The following is a 25509-nucleotide window of genomic DNA, read 5'->3' as shown; positions in this document are numbered from 1 at the left end:
TTTCTTTGTATTCCATCAGGAGTCCACATGCATCATCAGCCTTTATGGTGTTGAAAAAAAAAGTATTTTCTATGAACACATGGTTGGTCTTGCAAAATTCTACCAGGCAGTCCCCAGCTTTGTTTCAACCACTGAAGGGCAGCCTTGGGAAGTGAGTACAGCAAAGGGAGGATAGGGATGAAAGCTGGGGTTGGAGGACGCTGCTGGTCATCTTGTGCAATGCATTGAACAAAAAAGGGAAGAAACCCGTCTTCAAGCAAATACCTCCTTTATTCTCTGGCCTCCTCCACAAATGCCACTTACCCAAAGAGCTGTACAACGTATTTGATCTTACTGTAAAGGCATGGCCACTGCTTGGTTCTTCATCTGAGTCTCTAACAAAGAACACTGGGCCCTGACTGTGAGGCCTGTGAAGACAAGTCAGCTCAGTACAGGAAATAGTGAGCTCACAAAGCCTAATGAGGAGCTCAGTGTCAGCACTTGCCAAGCGCCTTGTACACAGTAGGTCTACAAATTCATCCTCTCTACCTTGGAGGTTGCACTTTGAGGTCAACAAAGAAGTTGTGATAATATTATGATTTCAGTACCACATTGGTAGTTTTATTCTAGCTCCAATTGACTAGTCTCTGGGGTTATCCAATTATATCACTAGCTTAAAATTACAAGCACTTACTGTCATCAGCATATTTCCATGGTGACCCTACAGGAAAGAATAGAATTGCCTCTGTGGGGTTCCAAGTTTTAAAATATTTACAGTTACAGAAAGCCACATCATTTACCTATGGAACAGCAGACAGATTTGAACTACTGACCTAGTGTTTGGCAGCCTAGAACATAACCTACTAGACCAGCAAGACACCTTATCACTTGCTTCTAAGTCCTGATATACTTTCTGGATTTCCACCCTGCACAGCATCTTGATGTCTCACATCCTCAGGGTGTCATGAGTTTCCACTGCATAGCTTGACAGGTGAGTATTCTTAAAAAGAGAAATTGTATACCTAGGTTTGTTATCATTGTTTTACTTTCAGAAAGGAAAAACACACACACACAATAGTTTCACTGTTTATAACAAAACCCTTTAGTGTTTTGCCACTAAAGCATGGATGTAGATTATTATCCCTGATCCAAGTATTTGAGATCAGCTTGACCCTACGAGCTACATGGGAGAGTATGTAAACTTATAATTACATGAACTCACAGGAAGAAGTTCAATGTAAAGCAGTTGTTGAAAGTGTCAATTTCTCACTGCACACACACACACACACACAAACATTCCAATGAAAGAGGGCAAACAGCAATAGACACTTCACCAATGAAAACATTTAGGTGGATGACCTGAAGAAATGGGTCTGATCATTACTCATTTGAGAGATAAATAATAAAATTTTCAATGAGGTGTTATCTCCCCCTGCAATAACAGCAACGACTGAAAAGACTAAAAACAACAAAAGCTGGTAAAGATGGTGAAGGATTGACGGTCTCATACACTACTGGTGTAACCAGATATTGGTATGATCTTCTTTGGAAAGTTAGAATCAGTGGTAGCATATGCGATCCTCGAGATACAACATCTGTGACGTGAGTGTCACGACCAGGACTCTGCAGTGGCAGGTTTACGCCACAATCTACTGCACAAGACTTTTGAGAAGTGTTGAAAAGCTCGGATGCTAACATGGGCACGCCAGGAAACTTTCCTTTTTTTTTTTTTAAGATTATTTTATTGGGAGCTCTTACAACACTTATAACAATCCATGCATCAATTGTATCAAGCATATTTGTACATATATTGCCAGCATTCTTTCTTTCTTTGTTTAAAAATCATTTTACTGGGGGCTCATACACCTCTTATCACAATCCATGCATCCATCCATTGTGTCAAAAACATCTGTACATTCGTTGCCCTAATCATTCTCAAAAATTTCCTCTCCACTTAAGCCCTTGGTATCAGCTCCTCATTTTTCCCTCCCTGTCCCCCCATCCTCACGAACACTTGATAATTTATAAATTATTATTATTTTGTCATGACATCTCCCTTCACCCGTGCAAGCATTATTTTCTAAACATTTACTTTCTATTTGAGCCCTTGGTATAAGCTGATATCAAGACCCATGAAATTTTCAATCACCTCATATGCATGTGAAAATTGGAAATTGAATAGGGAAGATCAAAGAAAAATAAATGCACTTGAACTGCGATGTTGGTAAAGAAATGTAGAGGGGAAAAGATGGGACTTTTTTATTCCCATTAACATTTACAGTCTAAGAGACTCACAGGGCCAGTTTTCCCTTGTCCTATAAGGTCTTTGTGACTCAGTATTCATTCAATGGCAGTGAGAGAAATATACATAAGACATTGAAAAACTGATTAGAGAATGGACCTTTTCAACTAGAGAAATCTCGCCATCTTTGAAGGGCAAAAATGCAAATAGTATCACAAATGTTGATACTAAGCAAACATTTTCCATTTACGTTTTTCCAGAAAGAAATGAATGTCTAATCTGGCAAAAAACAAACAAACCAATTGAGTGCCATCTCATTCATTCTAACTCAACGGAATGCTATAGGACAGGGTAGAACCGGGGACTGTAACTCAGTAAGGGCATAGAGAGCCTCATCTCTCTCCCACAGAGTGGCTGGTGGATCTTGTTGTAGTTCCACTGGTAACTCACGGTGCCAAACCACCTTCTTTCCACACTCCACACTGCCTACCCCATGTATGGATACGTTAATGTATAAACATTTTATGTGATGCGATATGTGTAACCCACATTATATACGGTTTGGTAGTCATTTGACTTACCATCCAATTGTGAAACGCTTGGGTGAGAACATGGGTGACACTAAGAATATTTGTTGGACAGCAAGTTTTCTTCAGAAACTGCTGCTGCTGTTGGGCAGTGGTGTCTTAGCAACCCTGGCCCCCCAAGACCCCACATACCAAAGAAAGAACCCCTGCCAGGTCCTGCCCTATGCTCATGATTCTTATTATGCTTCATTCCCTTGTACCATGCACTTTCTCGCTGACCCTCTACTAAGCATGCTCTTCTCCGGGAAGCTATCTCGCATGATAATATACCTAAAATACTTGAGATGGCGTTTCCCCGTACTCAGTCTAAGGCGTATTCTGCCTGCGCCTCTTCCTCTTCTGACACAACTGTGTTCATTCTTCTTCCAGGGAAAGATATATATAGATATCTATATATAGATATATATAGATAGATAGATAGATATATCTATATGTATATATCTATATATATGATATAATTCTCACATCATAATTCAAATGCACCCGTTCTTCTTCAGCCTATGTTACTCATTGTCTAGAGTTCCGTGTTGACACTTCAGAGTTTTTTTGACCAAACGTATGACCAAATGGGAAGGTCTTTAAGTAGAAGAATATCACACATGAAACCCTTGAGCCTATACGTTTACACAGAGTGGCACAGAGTAAACACTTCATCACTATTTGTTAGGCTAATTCCCCGTGTGCTAAGAAGCACCAACACGCCAGGTAATGCAGGATTAATACCCACGGTATTAGCACGTGGTGCTTGGAAGAATGAGTGCATCCCAAACAGCAATCGGATCATACACATTTAATTATTTTCTTGATTCCAGGGTAATCTCCCCACCAGCAGCAGAAGGTGAAGAAAACCCTCTTGCTCAACAATTCACGCTCCACTTGTCTTAGTATTGATATTCATGCCAACAAAATTAGTAATTGACAATTAGTTCCCCACTTACCTGAGAAGACATGAAAAGAAGAAAGAAGGTATTTTAACTAGATTATAATGTGGCTCTGGCAAGTAAGAATCCTGTCATGTTATAGCTTTCCAACTTTAACATGTTCATGTCTGCTTGGCAGGTCATTAAAATAAATGAGGGTGCATTGGGCTGCTTTTCTCTAAGGGGAGTTGAGGAATTTGCAACCCAACGATGTGAATTGACCGATCTCAGAAACTGAAAGGATTTGGCTAAAGTGGACAATAAGGATCATTTCTGCACTGCTGAGTGAAATATTCCTTGTTATTTTAATAATGCAGGCCCAGGATAATTTTCGGAGGCTGAGTTTGTCAAGATAATGTGCCTGGTGCTTGTCTGCTTGTCATTTTCAACTCAATCCCACATGTTACAGGTGCAGTCTAGCTTACAAAACAGTGAAAGCATCGCTGGAGAATTTGCATGCGGAATACAGATACACCGCGCTGAGGGGGCTCAGACCTGGAGATTGACAGGGCGCCACTGTGCAGATGCCTCATGATGGCCAACTCTGGGCATTTGATAGATGCTCCGAGGCTTTGTTGATACAATTATGAGAGTGATTGGACAATATGCAAATCGATGGAGAAGCCTACCACGTGCAGCATCGTTAGCTTGAGTTACCTACACGAATTCCTCTCAGAGATGTGGGAGGGCTGCATGGTGCCTTATAGGAGATTCAGCCTCTCACGTTTGGCTTGGCATTATGCCTTGGACCAGTGGCATGATGACTTCAACGTGGGGTTTCAAGACGCAGCTAGGGAATTATGCATGAGTTTCAGAGAGCTGCATCCTGAAACCCGCCTGATGGATAGTGTTCATCAGTGCGTCACTGCATGAAGAGGCTTGTCTGCCCAGGTGATGGGCCCTTGGCTGCTTCAAACCTCAGTGGTGATGGCAGTAATCAGCGTAAAATTGGAGGTGACCTCTTCTGTCACTAGGTCTAGCAATAGCTGGAAATGGGCACAGGAATTTGAAATCATGAAGTCACTGAAAGTCTGCAGATTCGAGGTCTATTGATTGCAGGCTCTTGTAGGCAGACATAAACATTGTTTAGCCCTCCTCCTGATGACTGACCGTAGGGTCCATGCTACGTAGCTCATGTCCCCAAGCTATCCAAGGGCCAGCATTTGGGCAATTCAGATTTGATCTTGTTTCTATTACAGAATTCCAAGTACTAGTTTATTAAACTAAAACTGACCATAAAAATACAACAGTGTTAACTAACAATCATTCAATCCAAGTTAACTTAAGTATGAAACCACAGCCAGTGTTCTTAGATGACCATTATTTAGCATAAATGATTGAATCAGAGTAATGGATGCATCCAGTTAAATGGTACGGCGGCTTAATGTGTTGTGGCAAGAAGGGAATGTCTGGGGGGTGTGGGGTGTCCTGTCAAATATTTAACTTATCTGAAAATTCAAAGCCCTCTTCTATTTCAAAGTCCTTCGAACGCTGGTTGATTGCCCTTGTTAGATGGGACCCTGCAAGTTTGGATTCACAGCAACCAACTCCATGTAAACAAAGCCTAGGCCTGCAGTACGCTCACAGCCGGTGCTGAAAACCGGCGGTGTTTCAGCCATTGTGGCAGTCATTGTGTCCGTGCACCTCCTACAGGGCGTCCTGCTTGTTCCTGATGCCTTACTTTGCCAAGCATAATGCCCTTCTCTGCATCCAGAGAATAATATCCCGACTCCTTAGGCTCTATGGTAGTCCCATGCATAATAGAAACTGTAGCTTATTATACTCTAAAATCGGGATCTGATTTTGGCCTTGACACAGTGTAAATAACAAATTGAATTTTCCTTATTTGAACCAGCATGAGAAGAAGCTCACGCTACCAAAATGAGGGTCACACAGTTCAGGAAGGTGGTGGACCATCCACATGAGCCAAATCACCCTATCAGAGGCCAACAGTGTAACTGAAGCATGAACAGAACCGTGTTTCCCAAACAGTGTCTGCTTGTTTATTGATTTCTTTATTATCTCCAAAATAGCATTTCAGCCCAGGCAAGGTAGGTATGTGAGAAGGAATCCTTCTTTGCAATTAAAGACCCTGGTGGGAGAAATGTATATTATTTACCCATGTATGAATGCATACATACAAACAAATAAAAAACAACCCACAGGGTGTTTTAGGCTAACATCACACCACATCAAGCCATTCTGAGAAACAAGCTTCCCAGTGCCCTCACTTCCCAATGTGGGCAGGTGACACGGCAGAAAAACAGGTTAACAACCCAGATGCAGATTCCAGAAGAAGGGAGAGGGGGCCTCACAGAATCTACTTACACATGGGAAGCAGGCCACACTTTTGAGACTGTGAGTTGACTAAGAGGTTGCACTCCACCTGAATCTTCCCACGATTTCTTGCGCTGCCAGAAGATTCCATCATGAAGTTGTTTTTATGATGTCAGAGCACTTCATGGAGGAGGCTTCAACTGCAAACTACTGAGAATCCAGGTCCGCTCAAGTTGACACAAAACCTAGCCATCACAAGTACTATTGTAAGCATTCAAGAAAAAAACATTCACAATAAAAGAAACATACAATGGGAGTTACCAGGGGTGGAAGGAGAATGGAAGGGAAGACACTAATTAGAAGTCAGACACATACTATAAATTATTTGCAGATGAATATGATCTTGGTGGTTAAGAGGGTGTGATCCAAAGAGCCAGCAGTTCAAAAACACCAGCAGCTCCGAGGGATAAATATGTAAAGTCACAGGGGCAGTTCTACCCTGTCCTATCAAGTCAGCATCCACTTGATGACAATGGGAAAAATACAGTGGATAAAAAATGCACCTAGAGAAAGGGAAAGAGAGAGAGGGAGGGAAGGTGGGAAGGAAGGAAGGAAGGAAGGAAGGAAGGAAGGAAGGAAGGAAGGAAGGAAGGAAGGAAGGAAGGAAGGAAGGAAGGGGGAGTCTGGGCTTTTAAGACTGGGCACCTCTTTCCCATCTTTCAGGCCCTTGCATGCTTGCAGTTGTTTTTTCACCTCACCACCCCCTCAATCACCATACCCTCCTCTTTATGTTCCAAATCACATTTCGAATCCCCTCGACTCCCACCCCAGGCTCTTGTGCCAAGTTCTTTGCCATAACACTTCCCATAATCCAAGAGAGCACACCCCGTCTCTGAGAACCCCCTTGCTCAGAAGCACTCTCATTCATTTGGTTAGTCTACCAGCCTCGGCAGGCATCATGGATTATAGATCCTTGAGATCCCGGATGACTCATGACATCACCCAGTATGTCACATTAGACATAAGCTCTTAATTCTTTACACCCTCTCTGTCTCTACCTGAACCTCCCCTCTCTCATCTTCACGTCTCTCACCAACACCATTTCTGATTCAATCCAAGAGGATGAGTCCTTTGCCCTTTACCAGCCCCACTGCTCAACTGCCCAACTTCACTCCATGATGCACGTAACCTGTGAAGATTAATCCTCCCTCTTCCCATGTGTTTCTTCAATGACAGAGTCTTCTCTTCTCCAATAAGTATTTCCACATTGGACAAAAACATCGTATCTCTAATTTTGCTCATTGAGTGCTCTCTGGTGGCAAGGATCTTGGAATCTCAGGCATCCTGTGCATATTATGTCCTGGTTTACCTGTAGGTCCTAGCAGCAGGGTGAAATTAGAACCACAGATGAGCTAGCTGCTAAATGTAAAATTGGAGTTCTGAGTTCACCCACAGTTACCCCATCTGTTAAAAGAGAGGTGGGAGTTTTGAGTAGACCTGTAGGACCCTCGTGAGAAATGTCTGCCAATCTCTTCCTGCCAAGTCATCTGTTGAGAAACTATATGGGCCACAGTGCTCCTTGGATGCCCGTGGAGGGCACATGAGGAGGCATGCCTCCAAATACTTACTAATCAACAAAAAAAAACAAACCCCAAAACATGAAGCTTAAGTTTGTATGTGTCCAGTGACACCCCCCCCAGATGGTAAGGCCTGTGGAGCTAAGTATGCTTTGTAGAGCTAGCAACACCTAGAATAAATATATTCATTATCTCTATTTGTGTGATGATTCTTCCTTTAGGTAAACACCCTCCCACTGGGAGAGCCTCCCATCTTTAGTTTGATGTGCAGAACCAAATATCACCTCTGATTTGAATATCTGTAATAAAATGTAGACATCGACTGTCAATGCCAAAATAGCTATGAAAGTGGCCAGCATTTCAATGACAAGAAGGAAATTAAAGACACTGTATATCTCACACACACATACACACACACACACACACACAAACTCTTTGGGAAATTAATGTAATCTTTCTTTGGTCCTATTGTGAATTTGGTATCAAAGAAGACACCAATGTATTACTGAAATGTGCAAGCTCTCATGCCAGCAAGCCGTCCTGGGTGTGCCACTTTGGTAAAACTGCTCTCTGCCCTCTCCTGGGGACCAGTAAGGAGGCCCTGGGGGTGAGAGGTTAATAGGCTTAGCTCTTGACCAAAAGGCAGGGGGTGGGGTTTACTCAGCGGTGCCTGAGAAGAGAGGTCTGAGTGTCTATTTTTTAAACAATCAATGATCAAGAACCTTGCAACACAATTTTAGCCCAACACACATGGTGACCCCAAAGAGTCTTGACTTGACCATTTGGCATCAGTTGACTTGAGGTGACTGGTGATCACCGTCACGTCCTTTAATTGGGCCCCACTCTCATTGTTGCTGTTGCTACAGGCAGTCCAGTCAATTCTGACTCATAGTGACTCAGTGTACAGCAGAAACACACGTTCGCTCCTGCACAACACTCACAATTGTTCTTTCCTTGAGGCCGCTGCTGCAGCCTCTGGGTCTGTTCATCGAGTCAAGAGACTTCCTCTTTCCACTGCCCTTCTATTTGAGTCCCTTAGCCAGGGATTGGTCTCTGCAGTTCACATGTCCAACTATGGAAGATGAAGTCTTGCTAACATCGCTCCGTGATGATCTCTGTGCCTACCTTATCATAGGACAAGGAAATGCATTTCAAATGGGTGAACAAAAATCTTTCAACATTATAAAAGCATGATTGTTTATTCTAGGTTAAAATACAACTCTTCTTTATAAAGTCTTCCTGTGGAAATAAAGGATTTCCTTCTCTCTGAATGCTTTGGAATATGAATTTGGACTCCTTTTACACACATCTACCATTCGGTTAGACTTTTCCTTTTCACACTTATCTGACAGGTAAATAGGGGGAAAAAACACAGACACACACACACGCGCGCACACACACACACACACACACACACATGCACACCTAAAACAAGAGGGGTCGGGGATGGAGCTCCGTGCGGATCAGTTTTCGTCCCCCCTGTTTGGGTTTGTGCTCTTCCTTTGTGTTGATTTAAGGGAGAAGCTTGGTATTCAAGGCAAATACTTATCAGAAGACAATTTATTCAGAATGGCTTTCAAATACGAGCTCAGAATATTTGCCTGAATAATCACTCAAGCTAGTATGTGGGAGAGCTAAAATATTTCTCTCTGCTAACATGATTACTAACTCCATGGTAGCATTTATATGAAAATTGTAACTAAAACGGTGTCGGGTACGTTTTAGTTGAGTATCGAGATTGCTGTGTGCGATATATCTTATTTAAAACACAGCCGCTGTAGGCTTTCACACACGGTTCTCATCAATCTGGCAGCCACTGTCAACCTCCCAATATCAGGCAGCAGCCTTCAGCCAGTCTGCATGAGAGCTGCTCACAGACACCCTCTACAAACACTCCTGTTTGCTTTAACCCTCAGAAGCCAGAATAAAAATCCAACAAACAAAACAATGGCACGGTTGTTCAAACATAGGTCAACTTGGAGAATCACGCTGCTTTGGAAAAGACCATGGAGATCATTTCCTCCCTTGCCCTTCAACAGATGAATCCATGGGGTTTTTCGTAGTTGTTCTCTTTCTTTCTATGAATCGTGTCACGCTTTCATGCATTCGCTTGTACAAAGGATCACCCGGCGAGGTATCGGAGTGCATCATAGGGTGACTCCTACCTGTGTGTGCAGTTGACATGCATGTGCAAGGATTGCATTTTCCAGGACAAAGAGCCCTGCTCTTTGAGAAGAGAAAGGCATTTCGTGGAGAAGAAGCTCTGTGCTTGGGTTTGCAGAAGGGACCCTGTGCTTGGCTACCAGCTGAAAGGCTAAAGGGTTGAATCCCCTGGAGGTGACTCAGAACACATCAGCCATTAAACAACCCTATGGAGAGCAGTTCTATTCGATCACAAATGAAGTCACCACGCGGGGGCCAATTCAAAGAAAATTGGTTTAGAAACTCAATATTTGAGTGTATGAGATGTTCAATATTAGAGTATTGTTGATTAGAGTACTGTATTAGGTCGTGGAACATAAATAGCCCATGCTTCAAAATGGAAGGCAATTAATTGATTAAGTAATAAATATTAAAATATTACACACATACTTCCATACACCTGATAAATTAAATGCATGGGACAAAACTTCAAAACCTTTGCAGGAGTTAGGCATCAGTGGATAGTCCAATAGAGCGGGGGCATCTACACGGTGAATCATAACACCTGGAGACATGGGCTCCTCTGTACAATCATCAGAAAGGTACCAGAAGGGCAGCGTTGATCTGAAAACAAATTCCAGAAGACAGGAAATGGCCAGAAAGAGGGAGGAATCCACACAGGGAACCCGGAGAGGAAGAGGGAAGAAAACTGTTACAGGGGAGGGAGTACAAGCAGGGCCATGAAGCAAAATGTGTACAATTTGCTGAATGGAAGACTTGCTTCCTCTGAAAACTTCCACTCAAGCTATGAAAGCGGCAGAGCTAGAGAACACAAATGCATTGCCACAGAAACAATTCTGATCCTTAGCAACCCTATAGGACACAGGGGCATGGCCCCTGTGGCTGTCAGGGTTGTAGTTCTTTATAGGATCAGAAAGCATCACCTTTCTCCTGGGGACAGCTGGTCGGGTCAAACTACTGACCTTGCAGCTCTCGGCGCAGGGCTTCTTTGCTGGCCATGAGGTAGAAAGAAAGGGAAGGATCTAGGCAAAGAGTAAAACACAATTACTATGATTATTCTTGCTATTATAACTAATGGATTCCGGCTTTCCATCAATGTGTGCAAAGGTACTGGCCCATGAAAATGAATCAGCCAGGCAAACATTTCCAGCAGGCATCTGAGACAAAGAACTGGGTCCACAGGGCTGTTGAAATGGGAGGTGCTGAAGAACAGGGCCTGTTTACTCCACAGCTGTTGAATGGTATTTGGTTCTTCCAAATAAAGTGTCTTTGAAGGAGTTCGCTGGTGTTAACACATAATGTGGGGGACTGAATGCTTCCACTGATAAGTGAGTGAAGGCGGAGGCACCCAAAGCTTTGGATCTGAGCTTTGGATCTGTTGCTGTAGCCTCTTTGAGAGAATGAAGCCAGAGTGCTCCTTCGAGGTAAGGATGGTGAGACTGGGGACATGTGGTCAGGAGAGACCAGTCATTGAGAAGAGCATTGTGTATGGTGAAGTGGAGGGGCAGCGTGAAACAGGAAGACTCTCGACAAGGTGTATTGACAGAGTGGCTGCAATGCTGGGCTCAACATGAGAACAAGTGTAGACAAAACTGGTATAGACACACAATGGAATACTACACATCCCTAAAGACAGTGTTGGAACCACGAAACACTTCATGACATGGATGGAGCTAGAAGACATCGTGCTGAGTGAAGTTAGTCAATTACAAATATTGTATAAGTGCACTGTTGTTGGAACAAGCAGCAGGGTGGGCACAACTTCAGGCTTGCAGGGCACCCAGGCTTCTGGCCAGTGGGGGAGGGGGCAGAAAGCCCAGCAGAGAGGCAGCTGGTGCCAATGAAGCATACACCATCCTCTCTAGCTATGTATCTTGAAGGTCACTTTGCTGGAGGGCACCTCACATCATCTGTGATCAAATTGCTAAGGTAGTAGAAAGGGATGTTCTCTGCTGAGTGGCTGGCATGTAAATCTATGAGGAGGTTCCCCAGACAGGAAGACAGCCCTATCAGAGGGATGAGGGATACTGATGGGAAGATCAAGTCAAGAGAGGGGAAAGGGAGCAAACATGACTGGGGGAACACAGATGCGTGACTGTTGGAAGGAAAAGCAGCAGGGACAGGTGGAAGAATGACTGGAAATGTGTTGGAGACCCTATGGGGTGAGTATGCACCAAATAGGCCTCACTGACCCAGACTTCTGGACGCATCCTGGGAACCGATGCTAGATGCAGCAGAACACTGGGGCGTCGAGTCCTGGAGCTTCAAGGCACACAGCATTCTCCAGCAGCTGCATCAGTGAGAGCTGTTGCAGAAAATCCACTGGGTGAACTAGACTCTACCTCGGACTCCACCTCAGACACCTGAGGTCTTAAGAGGGAAATCTCATTGTGGCTGAGGAAGCTCAATGCAGGTGCACCAAAATCGTTGCAATGTTGACAAATTGGTCTTGCTACTTCTGTGTCCTATTTGCTACATTAAGATATATATCGTTCCAGAAAACCTATAACTGACATTCTCAGTAAATACTACTGTAACCTTTCCCTGACAATTAACTCTCATCGTTTGTGTAAGTAGCATTTAGGTATGAAAGGATTGAGTCTGTACAAGTGAGTAATTCAGGTACTGTGATATGAAATTAGCTTATATTTGCCCAATATCCCTCTCTTAATGGGGCTTAAAACATGAGACCAGGGTCTAATCAAAGACAACATTAACAGAAGATTGTTATGCCCCAAAGGGATGATCATTAAGACTCTGTCCCGTAAATTAGCAAGGATGTTTTGAATTGGAGCTAAGGAAACAAAACCAAAAAACCCCATAAATCCAGGAATGGGTTTTGAGCTTGCACTAATCCTAGCTCCCGTTTCTTACATCATAGCCCTGCTCACTCTCAGGAAGGAACACAGAAGATATGGGTGCTATGGCAACGTGTGGCCAAGAAATTAGATGGTGCCCGGCTGTCAGATAAACTAGTGTCTGGGTCTAAATGCTTGTTTCCAGACAAGCAGCCATCTAAGTGAGTGGTCAACCAAGTCCACCTGGAAGAAGCACACCATCATCAGTGACGAATGGATTGTAAATCACATACTCCAAATCTGAAGGAGGGAATAGTCTCAGAGCTTAAATTTAGGGTCTTGTTTGCAGAAAGAAGGCTATGGATATCAGTGGTAGTCCAACATACATTTTTTAGAGCTACATTGGAAATAAGCCACCGGTGACTTCCCTCTATGCGTAATGGAGGGATGCAAAGACACCAGTTACCAAACAGAGGCCACTGAAGAGTTGACTATAGGAGATTAACATGATAAACTGACTTGACCAGAGTTTAAACTTTGTAAGTTGATTGCGCACGTTGGGCCTGAATGGATTTGCAACATTTCCAGTGGGTTCTTTGTGTTTGCTTGGGGGATTACCTCAGATGTGTTATGTCATTGGGATGATCATCTTGAATTTTTGTCATATGTTTTTCAGTATATGAAACCCAGGACTGATGAACCTATAAAGATACCAAGGAGAATAAGGGTTTCTGGTGGGGGGGGTAAGAGGGGGTGCAAAAGGGTGCTAACGTCAAGCAGCTAAAGACGGAGGAGAATGTTTTGAAACTGCACAATAGAGCTGGATGTGATTGAACTTTGGAAAGATATGATATCTGTGTTAACGTCCAATCAAATGGTTTTCGGAATAAGGAGAAAGAACAATTGTGAGGAAGGTGTAGGACTGGGCAGTATGTCCTGCTGTTGAACAGAGGCTGCAATGACCTCCAAGCCACTGGAGAGCACCGACCAGCAGCTAATTCATGAACGCCTAACCACGTCACCTCTGCAGACTCCATCATGCGCGCGAGAGCAGATTTCAAACCCATGGACATCCTGTGACCCACCCGTCACCTTTTCTGATACCCAGGAAGCAAGAAGCCACTGTTCTGTCTCACCGGACAACTGACTTCAAACACTGCCACACATTTTTAACACGAGTGTCATTGTCACAAGGCTTTGCACTTCAATAAATCTAACTCTCCGGCACTAAGACTGGAATGGGCAACAGAATTATTTTGGCAACAGAATTATTTTGAAGGGAAAGATTAGAGCCAGGGAAGGAACTAATCTCTTTTTAAATCACATTTTCCCCCCTCTGGAGGGTGACAACCGTGCCTTCAACAGCAGCCATCGGGGGAGAGATCACCTGTACATCACAAGCGGAGTGATATGGAGGCCTCAGAAATGTCACCCTCTTCACGGAAATCCTTTCTTGTCGACTGGCCAGGAGGTTTCAGGGTTTCAACAACCTCATGGCTAATCTGACGTTGATATAGAGCTTGCCATTTACATGAAAATGCCAGCCCTTTCGCAGGACCTGATGAGGGTTCTCAGTGTCCACACATACCTTACAGACACAGGAAGGAAACACACTGCATTTTATCTACATCACTGTGCAGGGCTAAGGAGATTGGTTGAGAGGGCTGAGGTGCTAGTGTGACTAAAAAACCAGTCATCTGTGGGCAAAGGTAATGGTTAGGTGATCAGCAAGTGCTGGATAAAGATCTTTGAATAAAGAAAAGTTAGCTTTCCAGTGACCATTCCAGAACATGAATAGGAATGCCCATTGACACCTTAAATCTCTTCTCAGCAGGTGGGTTTCTCTCCCAGGTGCTGGAATGGTTGCAAAGGTGGAACTGGAAAAAGTAGAGAGACCTCTCTGAGACTTTTCACTCCTGTGTGCTTCTTTATTGTGAAAGCCCAGGCTCTTCTAAGCCAAGGTTATCCTTAGAGTAAAAGCCAACACCAAAAGGGACAGGATGATTGAGAATAACATTGTAAAAAAACAAAACAAGCAAACAAAAAACCTCCACAGAGTAGTCAATCAGATTGGGATTCACATGGGTTTGACCTGCATGAGCGAGGGATGGACCTCTTGCCTCACAGATCTCATCATCTAGAGGAAAGTCCCGGATTGAATCACAGAAAGAACACCAGGGTCCTGCACCGGAGGCCTCTCAGGGAGTCCATTGTGGGTTTGCATGAAGCGCCTAGCATGGTAACCTTCCAGCTGGTCCACAGGGTGCGGCCCTTTCTCCATTCATTCAGAATTGTCTGACAGTAGACTCAGACTGCTCTGGCAGAAATATAAAACATATTTTAAAAAATGAACGGAGGCTTTATTTTCTTAATATTTTGTTGCTCTATGTGTTTGTTTTGCTTTGTTCTGTTTTCTTGCCCTCATTTATTCCAAACCCAGCTCTTGATAATAAAGATGCATGTCTTTTGAGGGGAAGGACCTCTATCCTCAAAACATTTGCCAAATAAATAGGCATTTCTGCTTACAAGAGTCAGGGCTGGGAGAGGAGGTGGTCTAGGACCCGGGCAGGAGAGTGAGAATGACTTTGAAGACGTTCTTGAGAGGAACAGAGAGGTTGACCCTGAGAGACACCAGCGGCAGGGGTGGAAGCAACAGCTGGTCTGAAAGGGCAGTGGCGCCAGCAACAAGTCCTGCCAGTCACTCATTGCCATCCAAGGAGGCTCTGAGCCGCAGCCACTGGGCCTACGACCACTGGGATCCTCATGACCCAGCACCCAGGGATCTCTACAAAGAACCCCTTTGATAGCGTCCGGTGAGCAGACCCAGACATTGGCAAGTACCCACACCTCCCCTCAGCATGCATTCTAAATAAAGGAGAGGGCTCTTGAAAAAATGTTGTCAGTGCCTTCACGTTAGCCCCACCGCATGGTGCCCCACATCCCGCATGCGCAGTGGCATGAAATATTTCCAAATCTTGTACCATTGTAAGGATAGTTGCTCATGTTGGGTGGCTAAGTCCAAGGGAAAAAGATGAAACGTTCTTTTCCAGAAAAGATTGTTGTTTTGTTGTTGTGTGTCATTGATTTGGTTCTGCCTCACAGTGCCAGCGAATGAAATCCTACTGCAAGATCCTCAAAATTGTTCCTTGGCTTGCGCCCATTGTTGCAGCCATTGGGCTCATCCATCTTGCCCAGGGCTGCCTTCGTCACAGCTGTAAGGCCCAACTTTCTTTTATATTAGTTGATCCCCTGCTCACTATTCTTCAGTTATCTCAGAGTTAACATCGACTAAGGGGGGTTAAAAATAAACTTGCCTGGATTCAATACTCAGAGACTTTTATGTAATTATCATAGAGTGTGCCCAGGACATAAGTTTTGTAAAAGTTGTTATTGCGTGTTTGAAGTTCCAACTCAGAGAAACTCTGTGTAAATCAGAAGGAAACGTGACCCAGGCAATTATTGCTTTATTGGAGTCCCTGGTTGCAACCACTGTGTCAATTAACGCCATGAACTGTCTTCCTGTTTTGGGATCCTCTACTTAACCAAGTTCAATGTCAGGTACTTTTATCTCCTGATAACATGTCCCCAATACTTGGGCCCAAGCCTAGCCTGCCTCTTTTCTAAAGGGTGTTCCATCTGTATTTCCCCCAAGACAGATTTTGATTTTCTTCTTCTGGCAGTCTGTGACAATTTAAATTTTCTTCACTAACACCTAATGCAAAAGTATCAATTCTCCTCAAACCTTCCATATTCATTGTCCGGTTTTCCCATGCAGATGAAACATCTGGAAATATCATAACTGACATCAGGCGTAACTGAGTCTTCAGAATGATATGGCTGCTTCTAGAGACTTTAAATAGGTGTTGTGAAACAGATCTTTCCAATGCAATATATTTTTTACATTTATTTTTTAAATCATTTTATTGGGAACTTTTACAGACACAACATTCCATAGTTCAACCACATCAAGCACTGTTGTACAGTTGCTACCACAATCAGTTTCAAAACATTTTCTTTCTTCTTGATACCACCTCCCCTTTATCTCTTCCCCCTGCCACTCTACCCCCCAGGAACCATTATTTATTTATTATTACACCATCCACTATATCCATTCACATAGGGTTCTGTTGTTCTCTCCCCCTAGTGGGGTTTGTGGTAGTTATATAATCATGTGTCAATTTGAGGATGAAGAATGTAGGGGTGGAGTCTAACCTGCCAATCAGATCATAGCCAATGAGGCTCCTGGGTGGGCATGGCCTTCTCCTGAGAATTCTGGGAAATCCTGTATTTCCTCCTCCTTGGAGGCAGCAGAGACTCTCTCTCACTACTTCACTCCCTGGGAGACATTTCAACTGACAAGACCCATGGAACTACCCCAGCCCCCTGAGCCGGACAACCCACATGGATGCAACCACACCTCTGAAGCTGGAGAAGCCACAGAGAGACCCATACCAGCACTGAGATGCTGACAGCGCCACTGACACAAAGACTTCCTACCCACTGGCTTGTGATCAACCTGCACTTGGCTTTATTGAATGTGTTTCGTGAGTCTGAGGAGGTCTTTATAGATTGGTATCGCACATATGGGCTAACATCAGCCTTATGGCCTTGGACTAGACTGGGTTGGGGTGTTTACTTCATGTACAATTGCTCTTGTAGATAAATCTTTTTCTTATGCACATACGTGTGTCCATGGATTTGTTTCTGTATTCTACCCAGACTAACACAGGGTTATACAGTCTGCCATGCTTTCAGCACCACCACCACACTTCCTTTACTCCGAGGACTGCAATTCTGATGTTTGGGGTTGGAAGGGGATATGAAGGCAAGCAGTTTGACCACCTTACTGCCATCAGCTAAGGATGTCCTTGGAAACTGACTCAGCTTGTTGTGCACAGCCAAGGGCCCTGCTCCAGATCTTGGATCTTCAACCTGCTACCCAGTCTCTGGGCTGCTCTGCACCTCCAGCTAGCAGCCACATTCTCTGACTTTCCAATCCTCATTTCCGCACGGTTGGTCACCATCTCGAGTCCCTCACCTCAAGTACACTGAACCTGCCCTCCATACTTTCATATTTTGATAGAAAACTGAACCCGCTTGCTACAGATCATCAAGTGGAGAGCAGCCAGGCAGCTGAGGCCCCCAATATTTTAAAATTTTTATTAATTCCTGGTTCCATGAGCATTGCCTGTAGAATCATGCAAAATTAAATTGTTATCTTATCCCTAGGATATCTATCTTTATTCATTCCATTTCATTTTTGATGACTTTCAATTTCCCTAGACTCATACTTAGTACATTCCAAATCCCAATTATTAACAGATGTTTTCAGCTATTTCTTCTCATGTGGACCAAGGATATAATTGCTGACAAAGCAGAGAATATCAGGAAAAAAATCTTTATTTGTGCTTTATTTACAATGCTAAGGTCAAAGTTGTGTGGCCAGTAATAAACTCTGGGTAGCCTTGAGAAGAATGGAAATTCCAGAACACTGCATTGTGCCCATGTGGGACCGGTACAAGGATCAAGAAGCCATTGTTTGGAAAGGACAAGGACATCATGCCTGCTTTAAAGTCATGATAAATGTGCATCAAGGTTGTATTGACCCTGTTATCACTCAATCTGTCTGCTGAGGAAGCACTGATAGAAGCTGGATTACATGAAGAAGAAAGTGGCCTCCGGATCAGAGGAAGGCTCGCTAACAGATGAAGCAAGCTTGCTTGCTGAAAGTGAGGAGGACTTGAAGCACTTGCTGATGAAGACCAAGATACAGCCATGACTATGAATTATAATACAACTCAATGTAAAGCACAAGAACATCTTACAACCGGACCAATAAAAACATTCTGATAACACACTGAAGTTGTCAAATATTTCATTTTACTTGGACCACAATCAATGACCATGGGAATATTGCTTAACAAATTAAAGTGTATATTGCATTGGTCAAACCCGCTGCACAGATATATTTTAAAAGGCTTTAAAAGATTAGATATCACTTTGAGGACTAAGTTGCAGCTGACCAAATCCATGATGTTTTCAATTGCTTCATATGCATGTGAAAGTTGACAATAAATAAGGAAGACCAAAGAAGAATTGATGCAGTTGAATGAGGATGGTGGTGAAGAAAAGCGAAAGCACCACAGGCTGCCAGCAGAGCAATCAGACCTATCGTGGGAGAAGCACACCCAGAGTGCCCCTCAAGAGCGAGGGCCGAGAGCCTTCTTCCCAAGTCCCTTGGACAGGTTGTCAGAAGAGCTACGTGACTCTTGTGGGATCCCACAGGAACTAAAGCTCCGGCTCTAGTTTTGGTTTTTTTGTTCATTTGTTTGTTTGTATTGGGGTTTATCTTAGAGGTGTTATGCCAGTGTGGGTCACCCTCTGGAAGTTTAGAGGTATCGGCAGAAGAGATGGGTCCTGTAAAAAGGATAATCGACTGCATTAAATGGAGGCTCAGAAAAACTGACCCTCGCCAGGATAGATTGGCACAGTAGCTGCAACAGTGGCTCACGGACCTGCACCAGGTTGCCTTTTGCTCGGATGTGCACAGTCGCTCTGAGGGGGGTCGGACTGGAGGACGCATAGCACGGAAAGCGGCCGTGCGAGAGTTCGCTGATTTGCAAAGTCACGTTCGTCAGTCGTTGATTTCAAACGTGTACACAAGGACCTGTGCGCAAGTATCCGTTTTTGTACTTTTTACTATGTTCTATCAATACAGTTCAGCTCAATTTCTACACCACACCAAATGCCAAGATGTAAGCGTAATAATCATTGTGTTCACCATGTTTAGATCATTTCTTTATTACTCTTCAAAGTTATTTTGGAAATTCTTTGAAATGTACTAATTTTTATTAAAAACTTCCCATTTCTTTGGGGAAAAAGTTAATCTATGTAAATTTTATAAAGAAAATTATGTGGTAACACATCTTATAATATTTCTATTTATTCAAGTCCTGTTTATTTTGCTTTCAAAAACCTTTTAGAGTTTTCAGAATGACAATGTGACTTATGTATGCTTTTGCACAGATGTGAACACACATATGGATACATATTCAATTTTTATGAATATATAGATATTTTGTTTTGGAGTGGATTTAAATTATATTCTGTCAGAGTCGCCATTTTATTTAAGTGCATAATGAGTATTTTTCTGTACTAACTTATTATCTAATGTCTCACTGACCTCTGCAACGAATTTGAAGAGCTATTGCTTTGGATTAAATTGTTTTCTCAAGAAGGTTTTTTAAAAATTATTCCCTGTGCACTTGTGAGTATCATGTTTTCTGAGGAAAGACATCTTTCTGGGGATACCTTGTCAGTTAAGTCATAGTGGAGGTGGATGCATTTGAGTAATAGTTAACCCCAATGGAGTGGTGTCTTCTGAAAGATGAGGACAGACACCACACACCAGGGGAAAGACATGTGATGATGGAAACAGGCTCATGTATGAGCAACAAAGGCCACCAAAGAGTGTCCAGAGCCACCAGAAACTACAAGAAAGGCCTGGAACATATTCACTGCCAAGTCCTTCAAAAGAATCTTAAACTCACTGCCAGCATGTTGATTTCAGCTCACATTGACCCTATCAGGTAGAACGACCCCTGCAGATTTCAGAAATTGGAATTCTTTATGAGGGTAGAAAGCCTCAGTCTTATTCCCATGAAGTAGCTCATGGTTTTGAACTACTGTCCTTGCAGTTAGCAGCTCAACACGTAACCCCTGTTCCAACAGGGTTCTCATCATCTGATTCAGACTTCCAGCCTCTCTAACCAAGAGATACGACATCTCTGTTGCTCGAGTCACCTATTTCTGATTCTTTTTTATGGTAATTCTTAGAGATGAAGACCATTTTCCTGAGAATTCCCTCAATCCCCATGATTGAGGACAACCGTATACAGAAAAGACACTATTTTGAATTTTACGTTTCCATTACTGTACCCCATACTTGCCATTAGAGAATGTATTAATACAAAATGCCTTATTAGCAGATTAAAGTAGAGAGCCATCCCTGAAGATATGCAGGGACCAGGAAGATGTAATCTATTCAAAAGCTTCTCCTGTGTCAGCCACACAGCAGTAGCTTCTGGCAGCATGAAACTGATGGCCCTCAGGCACTGGGGTCATGTCCTGCAAACAAATGTACTATTTGAACAAATGTGGAAGCTCAGAGTTTAAGTACCTGCATGCCATTTGCCCAGAGGCTAAACTAGCTTGTTATAGAAACCCACTCATGTTTGAATATGAATGGAGGGATCCCTTTACCCAGCAGAGGTAGGATTAAGTTCATTCTATGATGGATGGACCAGAGTCAGCAACCACAGCACATGAGTCCTATCACCAAAGCATCATTGTCAACTGCAAACTATCAATGACTGTCTTGATATGGTCCAACCTTTAGGCAATGTCATCACTTACTGTTACCCATCGTGTCTATTAAAAGACTGTATCATTTGAAAAATGCTGGTGTGGAGGAGTAAGATTTCTTAATAAAACTCCTCTACCTATGTCTCTGTTAACTGCCACCAAATGATTGGCTGGGACTCTGCACAAATGGCACCTGGGACACTAAGAGAGGGGACTGGTCAGTTTTCCCTACCACCCTCTGACTGTAAGGAAGAGCCATGTATGAAGCAGCGGAGAAGAGGGAAACCCAAAGGACCTTGGAAGGTCATGTTCAACATCTCTGCAGTGATGGAAGCCACTGAGCACTGCTGTGTCACAGACTGTGACAAGGAGACTACAGGAGCAGCACCAAGATCATGAGGTGCCATCTCCTTATGTGGCCTGAGACAATGGAATTGTGGGACACAGTGACAGGCTGGCTCGTTTCCCTGCCTGTGCTAGTCCGGGTACTTTAGAGAAACAAATCCACAGAAACTCATGCATAGCAGAGAGTTTTATATAAAGGTTAAGTGCACATCAAGAAAACATCCCAACCCAGTGCTGCCCAAGCCCACAGGTCCAACATTAGCCCATATGTCTGACACCAATCCACAAAGTCCTCCTCCATCTCACAAAGCACACACTGTGGCACTGACTGCAGGAGGAAAGCTGAATCAGAGAATGTGTAAGCATCTCAGCTCAGGCAGAGGTCTCCACACGGCTGCTCCAGCACCCAGGGCTGCATTGGGGGAGGTCCATGAGGCTTCTCCTCAGGGATGTCTTCCAGGAAGTGAGCCTTGCAAGCTGAAGCAGAGAACTGACTGAGGCATCAGCACCCTGGTCCAACTATCATAGAGCAAGAGACCTGAGAACTAGAAAGGTGGGACTCACTGAGCCATTTATCTCTCTGCTCTTCAATTAACCCCACATGTGTTTATCGGCCAGGTTGGCATAATTAACTTTAACTAACTCAATCAAATCTGGAAAGGCCATATATAATTTCTGGAAATTATGAAATCATACTTATACTTACTATCAAATATCTATCGTACATATACATGAAAACACACTGAGTTCAATTGTAACTGACATCATACATGAACAAAGGAAAGATATTCAATAAGCATATATAAAGAAAATACACTGACAAATATCAACCTTTCTTTTGAAATTGATAACATAGTCTTAACTAAAAGACAGAACTACCTTCTTCTACTACCCATTCTGTGTTACCTTTGCCATTGGCAAGTACCTTAGCTAGCTGTGGTTTTTTTGCCTGGTGGGGTGACCCAGACCTTCATTCCTGAGGGATCTGCCGTGTAAGCTGCTTCGCCACTGGGACCATATATGATCCAGCTGACCCAATGGTGCTAGAGGTGTCACTTAAAGATGCAGTATGGAGTTCTTGGCAGACCCCTTTTGTTGAATCACAGCGTAGACCATTGAGATTTTGGAGTAAAGTCCTGTCATCCCCTGCAAACGACTACTCCCCCTTTGAAAAACAGCTGTTGGCCTGTTACTGGGCCTTGGTGGAGACTGAATACCTCACCATGGGCCCTCAAGTCACCAAGAGGCCTGGACTACCCATCATGAACTGGGTATTGTCTGACCCACAGAATCATAAAGTTGTATGTACGCAGCAACACTCCATTGTTAAATGGAAGTGGTATATACGAGATCGGGCCAAAGCAGGACCTGAAGGGACAAGTAAGCTGCATGAGGAAGTGGCCCAAATGCCTATAGTCTCCACTCCTGTCACATTACCTTCTTTCTCCCAGTCTGCACCTATAGCCTCCTGGGGAGTTCCTTATCATACTTTAACTAAAGACCAAAAAAGTCATGCTTGGTTAAACGGACAGCAGCAGCACTGGGTTGGGATGTTTTCTTGATGTGCACTTAACCTTTATATAAAACTTTCTCTTACACATGGGTTTCTTTGGATTTGTTTCTCTAAAATACCCTGACTAATACACTGGCCATACAGGCAAAAGCCATGGAACCACAAGATTGAGAGATTCAGAACTGCCAGTAGTGTGGCTGAGAGGCTGAGAAACAGAAAGAGACTACTGGCTGTTCCTGACTTGTGGTCTGCTATTAGCTTCTCTAATCAACCCCATTGACCACCAATATTGTCGATGTGTTTTGTGTGGCCATTGCTGTGAATTATTGAACTCAGCATAGAAATAGAGTGGAATGGGAGGACCAACTGGTTTCAGAATAGATAAAGAAGGGCAGGGCATGGAGTGTCTGACCTCTGCCTTGTGATAATAGGTAAACCAGAAGAGGTCAGATATGTCTAGCACCATGCCATTTATTGGGAGGTAAAATTTGCCATGCCATTTATTATTAGGGAGGTAAAAGTTTGCTTTTTGAACACTGGGGCCTTATTTGGAATGAGTGTATTTACTATAACTCTTATCATCCTTCCCCTATTTAGTCTAGTGAGAGTTTTGTTTCATTTTTCCCTGAACATGGAGAGTTTACCCAGTGCCATGATGTCTACTCTGAATCATAGAGACCATATAAGACAGAGAAGAATTATTCTTGCAGTTTCTGAGGCTGTACTTTTTAATTAGGAACAGAGAGCCTCATCTTTCTCTTGAAGACAGGCTGAAAGTTTCAAACTGTTGACCTTAGAGTTAGCAGCCTAACTTGTAATTAACTGGGCAAACGGAGTTCATCCAAATGTAAATTGTAACTGAATTTAATGCATTAAGATGTATCATTATAAGAAATAAAATAAAGAAGAAATCTACTCTAATTTCATGTTGTGATTTGCAATATGGATATATCTCGATGTGGGAAATAGATCAACGAATCTTTAATTTGTAGATAAACTATACCAAAGTATAAAAACAAATAGCAATAAATATGTCACCCTGGCTCCTATATCTGGCCCTCATATTTTCATAGGTTTTACTGTATATCAACTTTACGAAGGGATAATCAACTCATTCTTACTTGATTTTTAGAAAACCAAAAGATAGGGACAAGGCATATTAAACTGAAAGAACTGGAGAAAAAATTCAAGCCTTGAGTTGCTGTGGGCACAACATGGAATGATGTGGGAAGCATAAAAAGAAGATGGGCAAACTATACAGAGTCACCATCCCGAAGAGTACTAGTCGACATTCCACCATTTCTGTAGGTAGCATGAGCAAGAACCAAGAGTGCTGAGGAAAAAGTTAAATTTCACTAAAAGCAATAGCCCAAAGTAAGGCTCTGGGGACTCGTGAATATCCACTGAAATGTTTCAACACCCTGATGAAGCAGAGGGAGCATTCACTTGTCTGTGCCAAGATATTTGGAAGACAGCCCTTTGGCCAACTGACTGGAACAGATTGAAAGCGTGTACCATTCCAAAGAAAGGAACCCACAGAACGCTCCAATCATAGAACAATGTCATGGATATCTAATGAAAGTAAACTTTTGCAGAAGATAAACCGACAACCGTTGTAGCAGTGCATTGACAGGGAGTTGCCAGATTCAGGCAGGAGTTAGAAGAGGACGTGGAACAATATCAGATTGATCTTAGTTTAAAGCAGAGAATGACAGAAAGGGCTGTCGTGTTTTGTTGACTATGCAAAGGCATGTGACTGTGTGGATGATGACAAATGGATAGGCTTGAGAAGAATAGGAATTCCAGAACACTGCGGTGTGCTCTGGTGGGGTTTGTACATGGATCGAGAGGCAGTTGTTCACACAGAACAGAACATCTTGTATGGTTTAAAATCAGGAAAGTTTTGGGTCAAGGTTGTATCCTCTCACCATACTGATTCCATCTGCATGCTGAGCAAATCATCAGAGAAGCTTAATTATATGAAGAAGAAGAAGGTGACATCAGATTTGTGATATGCAGATGACACAGGCTTGCTTGCTGAAAGTGAGGAGGACTTAAAATACGTGCTGACAACGATCAAGGATTCCAGATTTCAGGATGAATTACAACTCAATGTAAGGAAGATCAAACTCCTCACAACTGGACCAATAAGTGACATCCTGATCAATGAAGAAAAGATGGAAAGTATCGTGGATTTTTTCTTGCTTGTTTCCACAACGTTCATGGAAGAAGTAGTCAATAGATCAAAAGAGAGTTGCATTAAGTAAATCTATTGCATGGGACCTGTTTAGAGTTTTGAAAAGCAAGGACGTTACTTTGAAGACCAGAGTCAGCCTGACCCAAGCCAAGATATTACCACGGGATTTATGCACATCTGAAAGATATAAGCAAGACCTAAGAAGAATTGAAGCACTTGAATTATGTTGCCGGTGAGGGATATTGAAAGCACCATGGACTGCAAAACAAACAAACAAATCTGTCTTGGAAGAAGCATAGTCAAAATGCTATTTGGAGGCAAGAGTGTCAAGATGTAGACTCATGTACTTTGGGCGGGTTTTCAGGAAAGACCAGTCCCTGGAGCAGGCCATCATTCTTGGTTGAGTAGAGGGGCAGCAAAAGCGAGGACTCCCTGGACAAGATGTGTTCACACCGTGGCTGCAATAACAGACTTGGACACAAGAAAACTTGCAGGGCAACGTGACATTTTGTTCTGTTGTGCATCATGTCGCTATGAGTAGGAGCTG

Source organism: Tenrec ecaudatus, chromosome 2 (assembly GCF_050624435.1).
Source record: "Tenrec ecaudatus isolate mTenEca1 chromosome 2, mTenEca1.hap1, whole genome shotgun sequence".
Lineage (NCBI taxonomy): Eukaryota > Metazoa > Chordata > Mammalia > Afrosoricida > Tenrecidae > Tenrec > Tenrec ecaudatus.
The sequence above is the reverse complement of the archived record's forward strand: the minus strand, read 5'-3'. Positions refer to the sequence as shown.